This window comes from Oncorhynchus mykiss, chromosome 16, assembly GCF_013265735.2.
Source record: "Oncorhynchus mykiss isolate Arlee chromosome 16, USDA_OmykA_1.1, whole genome shotgun sequence".
NCBI classification, from domain to species: domain Eukaryota; kingdom Metazoa; phylum Chordata; class Actinopteri; order Salmoniformes; family Salmonidae; genus Oncorhynchus; species Oncorhynchus mykiss.
Genome location: NC_048580.1, coordinates 77,734,318 through 77,754,981, shown reverse-complemented (window position 1 = coordinate 77,754,981; position 20,664 = coordinate 77,734,318). Strand labels below are relative to the sequence as shown.

At 48.1% G+C, this 20,664-nt stretch overlaps 1 protein-coding gene and 1 long non-coding RNA gene across 3 annotated transcripts in view; both read right to left on the bottom strand.

Moving 5' to 3' along the window:
* LOC110519365 overlaps positions 1-759 on the bottom strand; it is a 4,181-nt gene extending 3,422 nt beyond the window's left edge. The window contains exon 1 of the long non-coding RNA XR_002472824.2: positions 476-759. This is a non-coding gene — a long non-coding RNA (uncharacterized LOC110519365). The remainder of the gene's footprint in view (positions 1-475) is intronic.
* Positions 1-20,664, bottom strand: part of LOC110515266 (plasma membrane calcium-transporting ATPase 3-like) — a 174,949-nt gene that overhangs the window by 77,578 nt on the left and 76,707 nt on the right. The window lies entirely within an intron of this gene.

The window sequence follows — 20,664 nt, the reverse complement described above, 5'->3', positions numbered from 1 at the left end:
AGCTAGTCTATTTGCTGTGAAATTGAGAATGCAACTGTTTCAGTCACCAACTAACTAATCAATAAACTGGCAGTAGAATTAAGTAGTTTGACAAGTGTTCAAAAGTCAGTAACAAGTCTTTAAAATATAGAGAGCAAATACATCGTTTTTATTTTCTAGAAACTTAGCTACAATGCAGTGATGATAGTGGGAGTTAACTAGCTTGCTTTCCCTAAATTTTCAATTTAGCAAGACATCTATCTAGCAAGCCGCATTTACTGTACAGCAGCGTTATCAATCTGATGGTTAACTAGCACATATATTTGTTTTCTAAAGCAGTCTGATAAAGCTATGATGAATGTCAGAGGCCAGCTTGTATTGGTTGGTCTGGAGTTCATCTGAAATGTACATTTATATTTCACATGATAAGCGAACTACTGTCATGCCTTTTCACAAAAAAAAATTGATATACAAGCGGATAAAAAGAGACGTTTACCTTCAAGTAGCTTGTTTTGGTTTGATTTACCTCATCCTCTTTTGCTCATGTGGGTAGCTACTTCCTGAGATTTAAATTGATGGAACATTCCAGCCAATGGTTAGATGTCTGTGGTTTTGGCAGAGGAAACGGATTGGTCAGGAGTAAAAGGTCCTGCCCCCAGAACTGCTCAAATACAATCTCTATTTGCGAATCTCTGTCTGCAAATTTACAAAACTTTCTACAAGTTTACGAATCTCTTGGTAACGTGACGACAGTGACAGAACCCCGAGCACATGTAGATTCGATTTCAGTAAGTGTCAGTCATTTTTGATTCACAGAAAAATATTCATACTTGTTAATTGATTTATAATAATTCTGAAAATAGATTATGCTTGCAAATCTTATTTTATGTATTCAAATGTCAAATTACAAGTTGTTAAATCTTTCACTCATCAGGATACAAGTGTGCAAAATTAAATTGCATATTTACGAATCGTAGATGCAACCAATAATCTCAATGTGTGACAACGAAATTCAAAATAAAAACTCATATAGTTCTGTTATCATTAGAATCCCATATTCCAAGAGTGTGCAGAGTCTGAGACTGCGGAGAGGAGGATTTGATAGAGCCTGAGACGCCCAGCCCTGAGACTGCGGAGAGGAGGATCTGATAGATCCTGAAACGCCCAGCCCTGAGAGGGTGGAGAGGAGGATCTGATAGAGCCTGAGAAGCCCAGCCCTGAGAGGGTGGAGAGGAGGATCTGATAGAGCCTGAGACGCCCAGCCCTGAGAGGGTGGAGAGGAGGATCTGATAGAGCCTGAGACGCCCAGCCCTGAGAGGGTGGAGAGGAGGATCTGATAGAGCCTGAGACACCCAGCCCTGAGAGGGTGGAGAGGAGGATCTGATAGAGCCTGAGACGCCCAGCCCTGAGAGGGTGGAGAGGAGGATCTGATGGCGTCGAAGGCAGCGGATAGATCTAGGAGGATGAGAACAGAGGAGAGAGTCAGTTTTGGCAGTGAGCAGAGCCTCCGTGACACAAAAGAGAGCAGTCTCGGTTGAGTGATCCGTCTTGAAACCTGACTGGTTAGGGTAAAGAAGATCATTCTGAGAGAGATAACGAGAAAGTTTGTCAGAGACAGCACACTCAAGTGTTTTGAAAAGAAAGAAAAGAAGGATACCGGTCTGTAGATTTTGAAATCCGAGGGATTGAGTGTTGGTTTCTTGAGAAGGGGTGACTCTGGACATTTTGAAGTCAGAGGGGACGCAGCCAGTGGTCAGGGATGAGTTGATGAGGGAAGTGAGGAAGGGGAGAAGGTCTCCAGAGATGGTCCGGAGAAGGGAGGAGGGGTTGAGGTCGAGCGGGCAGGTTGTTGGGTGGCCGGACCTCACTAGTCACAGAATTTAATCTAGAGAAAGTGGAGAACGTGGTCAAGGCGTGGGGTAGTTATGTGTGAGTGGGACCAGTGGACGCAATAGGCGGAGTGAATGAGGAGCGGGTGGAAAGTGTCTTGGATGATAAGTCCTCCGAAAGTTTAGTTTTCCTCCATTTTTCCTCTGCTGCCCGCAGCCCTGTTCTGTCAGCTCGCAAGGGGTCACTCAGCCACAGAGCAGGCGGGGAGGGTCAAGCCGACCGGCAGGAATGGGGACAATGTCATAGGATGCAGAAAGGGACGAGAGTAGGGTCGAAGATACATAATCAGGAGACAGGAGGGAGAAGAATTTAGCAGAAGGGACAAATGATAGGATAGAGGAAGGGAGAGAGAGGGAATCTGGGTAGGGGCTGAGTGGTTAGAGTTTGAGGAGAGGGAGACAAAAAAGGAAACTAAGTAGTGATCAGAGACCAGAAGGGGGGTTGCATTGAGATTAGTGAGAACAGCCTCTAGTAAAGAGGAAGACAAGCGAATTGCCTGCCTTGTGAGTGGGAGGGGACTGGGAAAGTGGGAGGGGACTGGGAAAGTGGGAGGGGACTGGGAAAGGGTGAGGTAAAAAGAGGCAAGGACGGAAATTAAGAGGTGGAAACAAATGAATGAAAGGCGGGAGGTTGAAGCTGCCCAATGAGAGGTGAGCCATCGTCAGGAACTGAGTTTATCATGGTTTCAAGCACTAACCCTACAATAGGCAGTCGCAACAAACATGTTTGATTATTGGCTTCAGCATGGAATATATTTCACTACACACATTGCATTTAGAAAATGTACTGCATGTTCAAACAATGTTTTATTTCTAAATGTAACCTTTGTTTTTCTAGACAAGTCAGTTAAAAACAAATTGTTATTTACAAGGACGGCCTACCCCGGCCAAACCCGGCCTACCCCGACCAACCCCGACCAAACCCGGCCAAACCCGGCCTACTCCGACCAAACCTGGCCTACCCCGACCAACCCCGACCAAACCCGGCCAAACCCGGCCTACTCCGACCAAACCTGGCCTACCCCGACCAAACCCGGCCTGCCCCGACCAAACCCGGCCGAACCGGGACGACGCTGGACCAATTGTGCTCCGACCTATGGGACTCCCAATCACCAACGGATGTGATACAACCCAAACATTATAAGAAGATTAGCTTGCCGTTGATCAAATCGAACTTTACTGTCCACGTGCCCCAACAACTGTAGACTTTACACGTGAAATGCTTACTTACAAGCCCTTAAGCCCTTTACCAACAGTGCAGTTCAAGAAGAGTTAAGAAAATATTTACCAAATAAACTCAAGTAAAATTAATTATAAAAAGTAATACAATAACATAACAATAGTGAGGCTATATACAGGGTATTACGGTACAGAGTCCATGTGGAGGCTATATACAGGGTATTACGGTACAGAGTCAATGTGGAGGCTATATACAGGGGGTACCGGTACAGAGTCAATGTGGAGGCTATATACAGGGTATTACGGTACAGAGTCCATGTGGAGGCTATATACAGGGGGTACCGGTACAGAGTCAATGTGGAGGCTATATACAGGGTATTACAGTACAGAGTCCATGTGGAGGCTATATACAGGGGGTACTGGTACAGAGTCAATGTGGAGGCTATATACAGGGTATTACAGTACAGAGTCCATGTGGAGGCTATATACAGGGGGTACCGGTACAGAGTCAATGTGGAGGCTATATACAGGGGGTACTGGTACAGAGTCAATGTGGAGGCTATATACAGGGGGTACCGGTACAGAGTCAATGTGGAGGCTATATACAGGGTATTACGGTACAGAGTCCATGTGGAGGCTATATACAGGGGGTACCGGTACAGAGTCAATGTGGAGACTATATACAGGGTATTACGGTACAGAGTCAATGTGGAGGCTATATACAGGGTATTACGGTACAGAGTCAATGTGGAGGCTATATACAGGGTATTACGGTACAGAGTCAATGTGGAGACTATATACAGGGGGTACCAGTACAGAGTCAATGTGGAGACTATATACAGGGGGTACCGGTACAGAGTCAATGTGGAGGCTATATACAGGGGGTACCGGTACAGAGTCAATGTGGAGGCTATATACAGGGTATTACGGTACAGAGTCAATGTGGAGACTATATACAGGGGGTACCAGTACAGAGTCAATGTGGAGGCTATATACAGGGGGTACCAGTACAGAGTCAATGTGGAGACTATATACAGAGGGTACCAGTACAGAGTCAATGTGGAGACTATATACAGGGGGTACCAGTACAGAGTCAATGTGGAGACTATATACAGGGGGTACTGGTACAGAGTCAATGTGGAGGCTATATACAGGGGGTACCAGTACAGAGTCAATGTGGAGGCTATATACAGGGGGTACTGGTACAGAGTCAATGTGGAGGCTATATACAGGGTATTACGGTACAGAGTCCATGTGGAGGCTATATACAGGGGGTACCGGTACAGAGTCAATGTGGAGGCTATATACAGGGTATTACAGTACAGAGTCCATGTGGAGGCTATATACAGGGGGTACTGGTACAGAGTCAATGTGGAGGCTATATACAGGGTATTACAGTACAGAGTCCATGTGGAGGCTATATACAGGGGGTACCGGTACAGAGTCAATGTGGAGGCTATATACAGGGGGTACCAGTACAGAGTCAATGTGGAGGCTATATACAGGGGGTACCAGTACAGAGTCAATGTGGAGGCTATATACAGGGTATTACGGTACAGAGTCCATGTGGAGGCTATATACAGGGGGTACCGGTACAGAGTCAATGTGGAGGCTATATACAGGGTATTACAGTACAGAGTCCATGTGGAGGCTATATACAGGGGGTACTGGTACAGAGTCAATGTGGAGGCTATATACAGGGTATTACAGTACAGAGTCCATGTGGAGGCTATATACAGGGGGTACCGGTACAGAGTCAATGTGGAGGCTATATACAGGGGGTACTGGTACAGAGTCAATGTGGAGGCTATATACAGGGGGTACCGGTACAGAGTCAATGTGGAGGCTATATACAGGGTATTACGGTACAGAGTCCATGTGGAGGCTATATACAGGGGGTACCGGTACAGAGTCAATGTGGAGACTATATACAGGGTATTACGGTACAGAGTCAATGTGGAGGCTATATACAGGGTATTACGGTACAGAGTCAATGTGGAGGCTATATACAGGGTATTACGGTACAGAGTCAATGTGGAGACTATATACAGGGGGTACCAGTACAGAGTCAATGTGGAGACTATATACAGGGGGTACCGGTACAGAGTCAATGTGGAGGCTATATACAGGGGGTACCGGTACAGAGTCAATGTGGAGGCTATATACAGGGTATTACGGTACAGAGTCAATGTGGAGACTATATACAGGGGGTACCAGTACAGAGTCAATGTGGAGGCTATATACAGGGGGTACCAGTACAGAGTCAATGTGGAGACTATATACAGAGGGTACCAGTACAGAGTCAATGTGGAGACTATATACAGGGGGTACCAGTACAGAGTCAATGTGGAGACTATATACAGGGGGTACTGGTACAGAGTCAATGTGGAGGCTATATACAGGGGGTACCAGTACAGAGTCAATGTGGAGACTATATACAGGGGGTACCAGTACAGAGTCAATGTGGAGACTATATACAGGGGGTACCGGTACAGAGTCAATGTGGAGGCTATATACAGGGTATTACGGTACAGAGTCAATGTGGAGGCTATATACAGGGGGTACCAGTACAGAGTCAATGTGGAGGCTATATACAGGGGGTACCAGTACAGAGTCAATGTGGAGACTATATACAGGGGGTACCAGTACAGAGTCAATGTGGAGACTATATACAGGGGGTACCGGTACAGAGTCAATGTGGAGACTATATACAGGGGGTACTGGTACAGAGTCAATGTGGAGGCTATATACAGGGGGTACTGGTACAGAGTCAATGTGGAGACTATATACAGGGGGTACTGGTACAGAGTCAATGTGGAGACTATATACAGGGGGTACTGGTACAGAGTCAATGTGGAGGCTATATACAGGGGGTACTGGTACAGAGTCAATGTGGAGACTATATACAGGGGGTACTGGTACAGAGTCAATGTGGAGGCTATATACAGGGGGTACTGGTACAGAGTCAATGTGGAGGCTATATACAGGGGGTACCAGTACAGAGTCAGTGTGGAGGCTATATACAGGGGGTACCAGTACAGAGTCAATGTGGAGGATATATACAGGGGGTACTGGTACAGAGTCAATGTGGAGGCTATATACAGGGGGTACTGGTACCGAGTCAATGTGGAGGCTATATACAGGGGTACCGGTACAGAGTCAATGTGGAGGCTATATACAGGGTGTTACGGTACAGAGTCAATGTGGAGGCTATATACAGGGGGTACCAGTAGAGAGTCAATGTGGAGGCTATATACAGGGGGTACTGGTACAGAGTCAATGTGGAGACTATATACAGGGGGTACTGGTACAGAGTCAATGTGGAGGCTATATACAGGGGGTACTGGTACAGAGTCAATGTGGAGGCTATATACAGGGGGTACCAGTACAGAGTCAATGTGGAGGCTATATACAGGGGGTACCAGTACAGAGTCAATGTGGAGGCTATATACAGGGGGTACTGGTACAGAGTCAATGTGGAGGCTATATACAGGGGGTACTGGTGCAGAGTCAATGTGGAGGCTATATACAGGGGGTACTGGTACAGAGTCAATGTGGAGGCTATATACAGGGGGTACTGGTGCAGAGTCAATGTGGAGGCTATATACAGGGGGTACTGGTACAGAGTCAATGTGGAGGCTATATACAGGGGGTACTGGTGCAGAGTCAATGTGGAGGCTATATACAGGGGGTACTGGTACAGAGTCAATGTGGAGGCTATATACAGGGGGTACTGGTGCAGAGTCAATGTGGAGGCTATATACAGGGGGTACTGGTACAGAGTCAATGTGGAGGCTATATACAGGGGGTACTGGTACAGAGTCAATGTGGAGGCTATATACAGGGGGTACCAGTACAGAGTCAATGTGGAGGCTATATACAGGGGGTACCAGTACAGAGTCAATGTGGAGGCTATATACAGGGGGTACTGGTACAGAGTCAATGTGGAGGCTATATACAGGGGGTACTGGTGCAGAGTCAATGTGGAGGCTATATACAGGGGGTACTGGTACAGAGTCAATGTGGAGGCTATATACAGGGGGTACTGGTGCAGAGTCAATGTGGAGGCTATATACAGGGGGTACTGGTACAGAGTCAATGTGGAGGCTATATACAGGGGGTACTGGTGCAGAGTCAATGTGGAGGCTATATACAGGGGGTACTGGTACAGAGTCAATGTGGAGGCTATATACAGGGGGTACTGGTGCAGAGTCAATGTGGAGGCTATATACAGGGGGTACTGGTACAGAGTCAATGTGGAGACTATATACAGGGGGTTACGGTACAGAGTCAATGTGGAGGCTATATACAGGGGGTACCGGTACAGAGTCAATGTGGAGGCTATATACAGGGGGTACTGGTACAGAGTCAATGTGGAGACTATATACAGGGGGTACTGGTGCAGAGTCAATGTGGAGGCTATATACAGGGGGTACTGGTGCAGAGTCAATGTGGAGGCTATATACAGGGGGTACTGGTACAGAGTCAATGTGGAGGTTATATACAGGGGGTACCGGTACAGAGTCAATGTGGAGGCTATATACAGGGGGTACCAGTACAGAGTCAATGTGGAGGCTATATACAGGGGGTACTGGTACAGAGTCAATGTGGAGGCTATATACAGGGGGTACTGGTGCAGAGTCAATGTGGAGGCTATATACAGGGGGTACTGGTACAGAGTCAATGTGGAGGCTATATACAGGGGGTACTGGTGCAGAGTCAATGTGGAGGCTATATACAGGGGGTACTGGTACAGAGTCAATGTGGAGGCTATATACAGGGGGTACTGGTGCAGAGTCAATGTGGAGGCTATATACAGGGGGTACTGGTACAGAGTCAATGTGGAGGCTATATACAGGGGGTACTGGTGCAGAGTCAATGTGGAGGCTATATACAGGGGGTACTGGTACAGAGTCAATGTGGAGACTATATACAGGGGGTTACGGTACAGAGTCAATGTGGAGGCTATATACAGGGGGTACCGGTACAGAGTCAATGTGGAGGCTATATACAGGGGGTACTGGTACAGAGTCAATGTGGAGACTATATACAGGGGGTACTGGTGCAGAGTCAATGTGGAGGCTATATACAGGGGGTACTGGTGCAGAGTCAATGTGGAGGCTATATACAGGGGGTACTGGTACAGAGTCAATGTGGAGGTTATATACAGGGGGTACCGGTACAGAGTCAATGTGGAGGCTATATACAGGGGGTACCGGTACAGAGTCAATGTAGAGGCTATATACAGGGGGTACCGGTACAGAGTCAATGTGGAGGCTATATACAGGGGGTACTGATGCAGAGTCAATGTGGAGGCTATATACAGGGGGTACCAGTAGAGAGTCAATGTGGAGGCTATATACAGGGGGTAACAGTACAGAGTCAATGTGGAGGCTATATACAGGGGGTACCAGTAGAGAGTCAATGTGGAGGCTATATACAGGGGGTACCGGTACAGAGTCAATGTGGAGGCTATATACAGGGGGTACTGGTGCAGAGTCAATGTGGAGGCTATATACAGGGGGTAATGGTACAGAGTCAATGTGGAGGCTATATACAGGGGGTACCAGTACAGAGTCAATGTGGAGGCTATATACAGGGGGTACTGGTACAGAGTCAATGTGGAGGCTATATACAGGGGGTACTGGTGCAGAGTCAATGTGGAGGCTATATACAGGGGGTACTGGTACAGAGTCAATGTGGAGGCTATATACAGGGGGTACTGGTGCAGAGTCAATGTGGAGGCTATATACAGGGGGTACTGGTACAGAGTCAATGTGGAGGCTATATACAGGGGGTACTGGTGCAGAGTCAATGTGGAGGCTATATACAGGGGGTACTGGTACAGAGTCAATGTGGAGGCTATATACAGGGGGTACTGGTGCAGAGTCAATGTGGAGGCTATATACAGGGGGTACTGGTACAGAGTCAATGTGGAGACTATATACAGGGGGTTACGGTACAGAGTCAATGTGGAGGCTATATACAGGGGGTACCGGTACAGAGTCAATGTGGAGGCTATATACAGGGGGTACTGGTACAGAGTCAATGTGGAGACTATATACAGGGGGTACTGGTGCAGAGTCAATGTGGAGGCTATATACAGGGGGTACTGGTGCAGAGTCAATGTGGAGGCTATATACAGGGGGTACTGGTACAGAGTCAATGTGGAGGTTATATACAGGGGGTACCGGTACAGAGTCAATGTGGAGGCTATATACAGGGGGTACCAGTACAGAGTCAATGTGGAGGCTATATACAGGGGGTACTGGTACAGAGTCAATGTGGAGGCTATATACAGGGGGTACTGGTGCAGAGTCAATGTGGAGGCTATATACAGGGGGTACTGGTACAGAGTCAATGTGGAGGCTATATACAGGGGGTACTGGTGCAGAGTCAATGTGGAGGCTATATACAGGGGGTACTGGTACAGAGTCAATGTGGAGGCTATATACAGGGGGTACTGGTGCAGAGTCAATGTGGAGGCTATATACAGGGGGTACTGGTACAGAGTCAATGTGGAGGCTATATACAGGGGGTACTGGTGCAGAGTCAATGTGGAGGCTATATACAGGGGGTACTGGTACAGAGTCAATGTGGAGACTATATACAGGGGGTTACGGTACAGAGTCAATGTGGAGGCTATATACAGGGGGTACCGGTACAGAGTCAATGTGGAGGCTATATACAGGGGGTACTGGTACAGAGTCAATGTGGAGACTATATACAGGGGGTACTGGTGCAGAGTCAATGTGGAGGCTATATACAGGGGGTACTGGTGCAGAGTCAATGTGGAGGCTATATACAGGGGGTACTGGTACAGAGTCAATGTGGAGGTTATATACAGGGGGTACCGGTACAGAGTCAATGTGGAGGCTATATACAGGGGGTACCGGTACAGAGTCAATGTAGAGGCTATATACAGGGGGTACCGGTACAGAGTCAATGTGGAGGCTATATACAGGGGGTACTGGTGCAGAGTCAATGTGGAGGCTATATACAGGGGGTACCAGTAGAGAGTCAATGTGGAGGCTATATACAGGGGGTAACAGTACAGAGTCAATGTGGAGGCTATATACAGGGGGTACCAGTAGAGAGTCAATGTGGAGGCTATATACAGGGGGTACCGGTACAGAGTCAATGTGGAGGCTATATACAGGGGGTACTGGTGCAGAGTCAATGTGGAGGCTATATACAGGGGGTAATGGTACAGAGTCAATGTGGAGGCTATATACAGGGGGTACCAGTAGAGAGTCAATGTGGAGGCTATATACAGGGGGTAACAGTACAGAGTCAATGTGGAGGCTATATACAGGGGGTACCAGTAGAGAGTCAATGTGGAGGCTATATACAGGGGGTACCGGTACAGAGTCAATGTGGAGGCTATATACAGGGGGTACCAGTAGAGAGTCAATGTGGAGGCTATATACAGGGGATACTGGTACAGAGTCAATGTGGAGGCTATATACAGGGGGTAACAGTACAGAGTCAATGTGGAGGCTATATACAGGGGGTACCAGTAGAGAGTCAATGTGGAGGCTATATACAGGGGGTAACAGTACAGAGTCAATGTGGAGGCTATATACAGGGGGTACCAGTAGAGAGTCAATGTGGAGGCTATATACAGGGGGTACCGGTACAGAGTCAATGTGGAGGCTATATACAGGGGGTACCGGTACAGAGTCAATGTGGAGGCTATATACAGGGGGTACTGGTACAGAGTCAATGTGGAGGCTATATACAGGGGGTACCGGTACAGAGTCAATGTGGAGGCTATATACAGGGGGTACCGGTACAGAGTCAATGTGGAGGCTATATACAGGGGGTAACAGTACAGAGTCAATGTGGAGGCTATATACAGGGGGTAACAGTACAGAGTCAATGTGGAGGCTATATACAGGGGGTAACAGTACAGAGTCAATGTGGAGGCTATATACAGGGGGGTACCGGTACAGAGTCAATGTGGAGGCTATATACAGGGGGTAACAGTACAGAGTCAATGTGGAGGCAATATACAGGGGGTACCGGTACAGAGTCAATGTGGAGACTATATACAGGGTATTACGGTACAGAGTCAATGTGGAGGCTATATACAGGGTATTACGGTACAGAGTCAATGTGGAGGCTATATACAGGGTATTACGGTACAGAGTCAATGTGGAGGCTATATACAGGGGGTACTGGTGCAGAGTCAATGTGGAGGCTATATACAGGGGGTAATGGTACAGAGTCAATGTGGAGGCTATATACAGGGGGTACCAGTAGAGAGTCAATGTGGAGGCTATATACAGGGGGTAACAGTACAGAGTCAATGTGGAGGCTATATACAGGGGGTACCAGTAGATAGTCAATGTGGAGGCTATATACAGGGGGTACCGGTACAGAGTCAATGTGGAGGCTATATACAGGGGGTACCAGTAGAGAGTCAATGTGGAGGCTATATACAGGGGATACTGGTACAGAGTCAATGTGGAGGCTATATACAGGGGGTAACAGTACAGAGTCAATGTGGAGGCTATATACAGGGGGTACCAGTAGAGAGTCAATGTGGAGGCTATATACAGGGGGTAACAGTACAGAGTCAATGTGGAGGCTATATACAGGGGGTACCAGTAGAGAGTCAATGTGGAGGCTATATACAGGGGGTACCGGTACAGAGTCAATGTGGAGGCTATATACAGGGGGTACCGGTACAGAGTCAATGTGGAGGCTATATACAGGGGGTACTGGTACAGAGTCAATGTGGAGGCTATATACAGGGGGTACCGGTACAGAGTCAATGTGGAGGCTATATACAGGGGGTACCGGTACAGAGTCAATGTGGAGGCTATATACAGGGGGTAACAGTACAGAGTCAATGTGGAGGCTATATACAGGGGGTAACAGTACAGAGTCAATGTGGAGGCTATATACAGGGGGTAACAGTACAGAGTCAATGTGGAGGCTATATACAGGGGGGTACCGGTACAGAGTCAATGTGGAGGCTATATACAGGGGGTAACAGTACAGAGTCAATGTGGAGGCAATATACAGGGGGTACCGGTACAGAGTCAATGTGGAGACTATATACAGGGTATTACGGTACAGAGTCAATGTGGAGGCTATATACAGGGTATTACGGTACAGAGTCAATGTGGAGGCTATATACAGGGTATTACGGTACAGAGTCAATGTGGAGGCTATATACAGGGTATTACGGTACAGAGTCAATGTGGAGGCTATATACAGGGTATTACGGTACAGAGTCAATGTGGAGGCTATATACAGGGGGTACCGGTACAGAGTCAATGTGGAGGCTATATACAGGGGGTACCGGTACAGAGTCAATGTGGAGGCTATATACAGGGGGTACCGGTACAGAGTCAATGTGGAGGCTATATACAGGGGGTACCGGTACAGAGTCAATGTGGAGGCAATATACAGGGGGTACCGGTACAGAGTCAATGAGGAGGCTATATACAGGGGTACCAGTACAGAGTCAATGTGGAGGCTATATACAGGGGTTACCGGTACAGAGTCAATGTGGAGGCTATATACAGGGGGTACCGGTACAGAGTCAATGTGGAGGCTATATACAGGGGTACTGGTACAGAGTCAATGTGGAGGCTATATACAGGGGGTACCGGTACAGAGTCAATGTGGAGGCTATATACAGGGGGTACCAGTACAGAGTCAATGTGGAGGCTATATACAGGGGTACTGGTACAGAGTCAATGTGGAGGCTATATACAGGGGGTACCGGTACAGAGTCAATGTGGAGGCTATATACAGGGGGTACTGGTACAGAGTCAATGTGGAGTCTATATACAGGGGGCACCGGTACAGAGTCAATGTGGAGGCTATATACAGGGGGTACCGGTACAGAGTCAATGTGGAGGCTATATACAGGGGGTACCAGTACAGAGTCAATGTGGAGGCTATATACAGGGGTACTGGTACAGAGTCAATGTGGAGGCTATATACAGGGGGTACCGGTACAGAGTCAATGTGGAGGCTATATACAGGGGGTACCGGTACAGAGTCAATGTGGAGGCTATATACAGGGGGTACCAGTACAGAGTCAATGTGGAGTCTATATACAGGGGGTACCGGTACAGAGTCAATGTGGAGACTATATACAGGGGGTACCGGTACAGAGTCAATGTGGAGGCTATATACAGGGGGTACCGGTACAGAGTCAATGTGGAGGCTATATACAGGGGGTACTGGTACAGAGTCAATGTGGAGGCTATATACAGGGGGTACCGGTACAGAGTCAATGTGGAGGCTATATACAGGGGGTACCGGTACAGAGTCAATGTGGAGGCTATATACAGGGGGTACCGGTACAGAGTCAATGTGGAGGCTATATACAGGGGGTACCAGTACAGAGTCAATGTGGAGACTATATACAGGGGGTACCAGTACAGAGTCAATGTGGAGGCTATATACAGGGGGTACTGGTACAGAGTCAATGTGGAGACTATATACAGGGGGTACCGGTACAGAGTCAATGTGGAGGCTATATACAGGGGGTACCAGTACAGAGTCAATGTGGAGGCTATATACAGGGGGTACTGGTACAGAGTCAATGTGGAGGCTATATACAGGGGGTACTGGTACAGAGTCAATGTGGAGACTATATACAGGGTGTTACGGTAGAGTCAATGTGGAGGCTATATACAGGGTGTTACGGTACAGAGTCAATGTGGAGGCTATATACAGGGGGTACTGGTACAGAGTCAATGTGGAGGCTATATACAGGGGGTACTGGTACAGAGTCAATGTGGAGACTATATACAGGGTGTTACGGTAGAGTCAATGTGGAGGCTATATACAGGGTGTTACGGTACAGAGTCAATGTGGAGGCTATATACAGGGGGTACTGGTACAGAGTCAATGTAGAGGCTATATACAGGGGGTACCAGTACAGAGTCAATGTGGAGGCTATATACAGGGGTACCGGTACAGAGTCAATGTGGAGGCTATATACAGGGGGTACCGGTACAGAGTCAATGTGGAGGTTATATACAGGGGGTACCGGTACAGAGTCAATGTGGAGGCTATATACAGGGGGTACCAGTACAGAGTCAATGTGGAGGCTATATACAGGGTATTACGGTACAGAGTCAATGTGGAGGCTATATACAGGGGGTACCGGTACAGAGTCAATGTGGAGGCTATATACAGGGGGTACCAGTACAGAGTCAATGTGGAGGCTATATACAGGGGGTACCGGTACAGAGTCAGTGTGGAGGCTATATACAGGGGGTACCGGTACAGAGTCAATGTGCAGGCTATATACAGGGGGTACCGGTACAGAGTCAATGTGGAGGCTATATACAGGGGGTACCAGTACAGAGTCAATGTGGAGACTATATACAGGGGGTACTGGTACAGAGTCAATGTGGAGGCTATATACAGGGGGTACCGGTACAGAGTCAATGTGGAGGCTATATACAGGGGGTACCAGTACAGAGTCAATGTGGAGGCTATATACAGGGGGTACTGGTACAGAGTCAATGTGGAGGCTATATACAGGGGGTACTGGTACAGAGTCAATGTGGAGACTATATACAGGGTGTTACGGTAGAGTCAATGTGGAGGCTATATACAGGGTGTTACGGTACAGAGTCAATGTGGAGGCTATATACAGGGGGTACTGGTACAGAGTCAATGTGGAGGCTATATACAGGGGGTACTGGTACAGAGTCAATGTGGAGACTATATACAGGGTGTTACGGTAGAGTCAATGTGGAGGCTATATACAGGGTGTTACGGTACAGAGTCAATGTGGAGGCTATATACAGGGGGTACTGGTACAGAGTCAATGTAGAGGCTATATACAGGGGGTACCAGTACAGAGTCAATGTGGAGGCTATATACAGGGGTACCGGTACAGAGTCAATGTGGAGGCTATATACAGGGGGTACCGGTACAGAGTCAATGTGGAGGTTATATACAGGGGGTACCGGTACAGAGTCAATGTGGAGGCTATATACAGGGGGTACCAGTACAGAGTCAATGTGGAGGCTATATACAGGGTATTACGGTACAGAGTCAATGTGGAGGCTATATACAGGGGGTACCGGTACAGAGTCAATGTGGAGGCTATATACAGGGGGTACCAGTACAGAGTCAATGTGGAGGCTATATACAGGGGGTACCGGTACAGAGTCAGTGTGGAGGCTATATACAGGGGGTACCGGTACAGAGTCAATGTGCAGGCTATATACAGGGGGTACCGGTACAGAGTCAATGTGGAGGCTATATACAGGGGGTACCAGTACAGAGTCAATGTGGAGACTATATACAGGGGGTACTGGTACAGAGTCAATGTGGAGGCTATATACAGGGGGTACCAGTACAGAGTCAATGTGGAGACTATATACAGGGGGTACTGGTACAGAGTCAATGTGGAGGCTATATACAGGGGGTACCGGTACAGAGTCAATGTGGAGGCTATATACAGGGGGTACTGGTACAGAGTCAATGTGGAGGCTATATACAGGGGGTACCGGTACAGAGTCAATGTGGAGGCTATATACGGGGGTACCGGTACAGAGTCAATGTGGAGGCTGTATACAGGGGGTACCAGTACAGAGTCAATGTGGAGGCTATATACAGGGGTACCAGTACAGAGTCAATGTGGAGGCTATATACAGGGGGTACCAGTACAGAGTCAATGTGGAGGCTATATACAGGGGGTACCAGTACAGAGTCAATGTGGAGGCTATATACAGGGGGTACCAGTACAGAGTCAATGTGGAGGCTATATACAGGGGGTACCGGTACAGAGTCAATGTGGAGGCTATATACAGGGGTACTGGTACAGAGTCAATGTGGAGGCTATATACAGGGGGTACCGGTACAGAGTCAATGTGGAGGCTATATACAGGGGGTACCAGTACAGAGTCAATGTGGAGGCTATATACAGGGGTACTGGTACAGAGTCAATGTGGAGGCTATATACAGGGGGTACCGGTACAGAGTCAATGTGGAGGCTATATACAGGGGGTACTGGTACAGAGTCAATGTGGAGTCTATATACAGGGGGCACCGGTACAGAGTCAATGTGGAGGCTATATACAGGGGGTACCGGTACAGAGTCAATGTGGAGGCTATATACAGGGGGTACCAGTACAGAGTCAATGTGGAGGCTATATACAGGGGTACTGGTACAGAGTCAATGTGGAGGCTATATACAGGGGGTACCGGTACAGAGTCAATGTGGAGGCTATATACAGGGGGTACCGGTACAGAGTCAATGTGGAGGCTATATACAGGGGGTACCAGTACAGAGTCAATGTGGAGTCTATATACAGGGGGTACCGGTACAGAGTCAATGTGGAGACTATATACAGGGGGTACCGGTACAGAGTCAATGTGGAGGCTATATACAGGGGGTACCGGTACAGAGTCAATGTGGAGGCTATATACAGGGGGTACTGGTACAGAGTCAATGTGGAGGCTATATACAGGGGGTACCGGTACAGAGTCAATGTGGAGGCTATATACAGGGGGTACCGGTACAGAGTCAATGTGGAGGCTATATACAGGGGGTACCGGTACAGAGTCAATGTGGAGGCTATATACAGGGGGTACCAGTACAGAGTCAATGTGGAGACTATATACAGGGGGTACCAGTACAGAGTCAATGTGGAGGCTATATACAGGGGGTACTGGTACAGAGTCAATGTGGAGACTATATACAGGGGGTACCGGTACAGAGTCAATGTGGAGGCTATATACAGGGGGTACTGGTACAGAGTCAATGTGGAGGCTATATACAGGGGGTACTGGTACAGAGTCAATGTGGAGACTATATACAGGGTGTTACGGTAGAGTCAATGTGGAGGCTATATACAGGGTGTTACGGTACAGAGTCAATGTGGAGGCTATATACAGGGGGTACTGGTACAGAGTCAATGTGGAGGCTATATACAGGGGGTACTGGTACAGAGTCAATGTGGAGACTATATACAGGGTGTTACGGTAGAGTCAATGTGGAGGCTATATACAGGGTGTTACGGTACAGAGTCAATGTGGAGGCTATATACAGGGGGTACTGGTACAGAGTCAATGTAGAGGCTATATACAGGGGGTACCAGTACAGAGTCAATGTGGAGGCTATATACAGGGGTACCGGTACAGAGTCAATGTGGAGGCTATATACAGGGGGTACCGGTACAGAGTCAATGTGGAGGTTATATACAGGGGGTACCGGTACAGAGTCAATGTGGAGGCTATATACAGGGGGTACCAGTACAGAGTCAATGTGGAGGCTATATACAGGGTATTACGGTACAGAGTCAATGTGGAGGCTATATACAGGGGGTACCGGTACAGAGTCAATGTGGAGGCTATATACAGGGGGTACCAGTACAGAGTCAATGTGGAGGCTATATACAGGGGGTACCGGTACAGAGTCAGTGTGGAGGCTATATACAGGGGGTACCGGTACAGAGTCAATGTGCAGGCTATATACAGGGGGTACCGGTACAGAGTCAATGTGGAGGCTATATACAGGGGGTACCAGTACAGAGTCAATGTGGAGACTATATACAGGGGGTACTGGTACAGAGTCAATGTGGAGGCTATATACAGGGGGTACCGGTACAGAGTCAATGTGGAGGCTATATACAGGGGGTACTGGTACAGAGTCAATGTGGAGGCTATATACAGGGGGTACCGGTACAGAGTCAATGTGGAGGCTATATACAGGGGGTACTGGTACAGAGTCAATGTGGAGACTATATACAGGGGGTACCGGTACAGAGTCAATGTGGAGGCTATATACAGGGGGTACCAGTACAGAGTCAATGTGGAGGCTATATACAGGGGGTACTGGTACAGAGTCAATGTGGAGGCTATATACAGGGGGTACTGGTACAGAGTCAATGTGGAGACTATATACAGGGTGTTACGGTAGAGTCAATGTGGAGGCTATATACAGGGTGTTACGGTACAGAGTCAATGTGGAGGCTATATACAGGGGGTACTGGTACAGAGTCAATGTGGAGGCTATATACAGGGGGTACTGGTACAGAGTCAATGTGGAGACTATATACAGGGTGTTACGGTAGAGTCAATGTGGAGGCTATATACAGGGTGTTACGGTACTGAGTCAATGTGGAGGCTATATACAGGGGGTACTGGTACAGAGTCAATGTAGAGGCTATATACAGGGGGTACCAGTACAGAGTCAATGTGGAGGCTATATACAGGGGTACCGGTACAGAGTCAATGTGGAGGCTATATACAGGGGGTACCGGTACAGAGTCAATGTGGAGGTTATATACAGGGGGTACCGGTACAGAGTCAATGTGGAGGCTATATACAGGGGGTACCAGTACAGAGTCAATGTGGAGGCTATATACAGGGTATTACGGTACAGAGTCAATGTGGAGGCTATATACAGGGGGTACCGGTACAGAGTCAATGTGGAGGCTATATACAGGGGGTACCAGTACAGAGTCAATGTGGAGGCTATATACAGGGGGTACCGGTACAGAGTCAGTGTGGAGGCTATATACAGGGGGTACCGGTACAGAGTCAATGTGCAGGCTATATACAGGGGGTACCGGTACAGAGTCAATGTGGAGGCTATATACAGGGGGTACCAGTACAGAGTCAATGTGGAGACTATATACAGGGGGTACTGGTACAGAGTCAATGTGGAGGCTATATACAGGGGGTACCGGTACAGAGTCAATGTGGAGGCTATATACAGGGGGTACTGGTACAGAGTCAATGTGGAGGCTATATACAGGGGGTACCGGTACAGAGTCAATGTGGAGGCTATATACGGGGGTACCGGTACAGAGTCAATGTGGAGGCTGTATACAGGGGGTACCAGTACAGAGTCAATGTGGAGGCTATATACAGGGGTACCAGTACAGAGTCAATGTGGAGGCTATATACAGGGGGTACCAGTACAGAGTCAATGTGGAGGCTATATACAGGGGGTACCAGTACAGAGTCAATGTGGAGGCTATATACAGGGGGTACCAGTACAGAGTCAATGTGGAGGCTATATACAGGGGGTACCAGTACAGAGTCAATGTGGAGGCTATATACAGGGGTACCAGTACAGAGTCAATGTGGAGGCTATATACAGGGGGTACCAGTACAGAGTCAATGTGGAGGCTATATACAGGGGGTACCAGTACAGAGTCAATGTGGAGGCTATATACAGGGGGTACCAGTACAGAGTCAATGTGGAGGCTATATACAGGGGGTACTAGTACAGAGTCAATGTGGAGGCTATATACAGGGGGTACCAGTACAGAGTCAATGTGGAGGCTATATACAGGGGGTACCGGTACAGAGTCAATGTGGAGGCTATATACAGGGGGTACCGGTACAGAGTCAATGTGGAGGCTATATACAGGGGGTACCGATACAGAGTCAATCTGGAGGCTATATACAGGGGGTACTGGTACAGAGTCAATGTGGAGGCTATATACAGGGGGTACTGGTACAGAGTCAATGTGGAGGCTATATACAGGGGGTACCAGTACAGAGTCAATGTGGAGGCTATATACAGGGGGTACCAGTACAGAGTCAATGTGGAGGCTATATACAGGGGGTACCGGTACAGAGTCAATGTGGAGGCTATATACAGGGGGTACTGGTACAGAGTCAATGTGGAGGCTATATACAGGGGGTACTGGTACAGAGTCAATGTGGAGGCTATATACAGGGGGTACCGGTACAGAGTCAATGTGGAGGCTATATACAGGGGGTACTGGTACAGAGTCAATGTGGAGGCTATATACAGGGGGTACTGGTACAGAGTCAATGTGGAGGCTATATACAGGGGGTACCGGTACAGAGTCAATGTGGAGGCTATATACAGGGGGTACTGGTACAGAGTCAATGTGGAGGCTATATACAGGGGGTACTGGTACAGAGTCAATGTGGAGGCTATATACAGGGGGTACTGGTACAGAGTCAATGTGGAGGCTATATACAGGGGGTACCGGTACAGAGTCAATGTGGAGGCTATATACAGGGGGTACCGGTACAGAGTCAATGTGGAGGCTATATACAGGGGGTACCAGTACAGAGTCAATGTGGAGGCTATATACAGGGGGTACTGGTACAGAGTCAATGTGGAGACTATATACAGGGGGTACCAGTAGAGAGTCAATGTGGAGGCTATATACAGGGGGTAACAGTACAGAGTCAATGTGGAGGCTATATACAGGGGGTACCAGTAGAGAGTCAATGTGGAGGCTATATACAGGGGGTACCGGTACAGAGTCAATGTGGAGGCTATATACAGGGGGTACCAGTAGAGAGTCAATGTGGAGGCTATATACAGGGGATACTGGTACAGAGTCAATGTGGAGGCTATATACAGGGGGTAACAGTACAGAGTCAATGTGGAGGCTATATACAGGGGGTACCAGTAGAGAGTCAATGTGGAGGCTATATACAGGGGGTAACAGTACAGAGTCAATGTGGAGGCTATATACAGGGGGTACCAGTAGAGAGTCAATGTGGAGGCTATATACAGGGGGTACCGGTACAGAGTCAATGTGGAGGCTATATACAGGGGGTACCGGTACAGAGTCAATGTGGAGGCTATATACAGGGGGTACTGGTACAGAGTCAATGTGGAGGCTATATA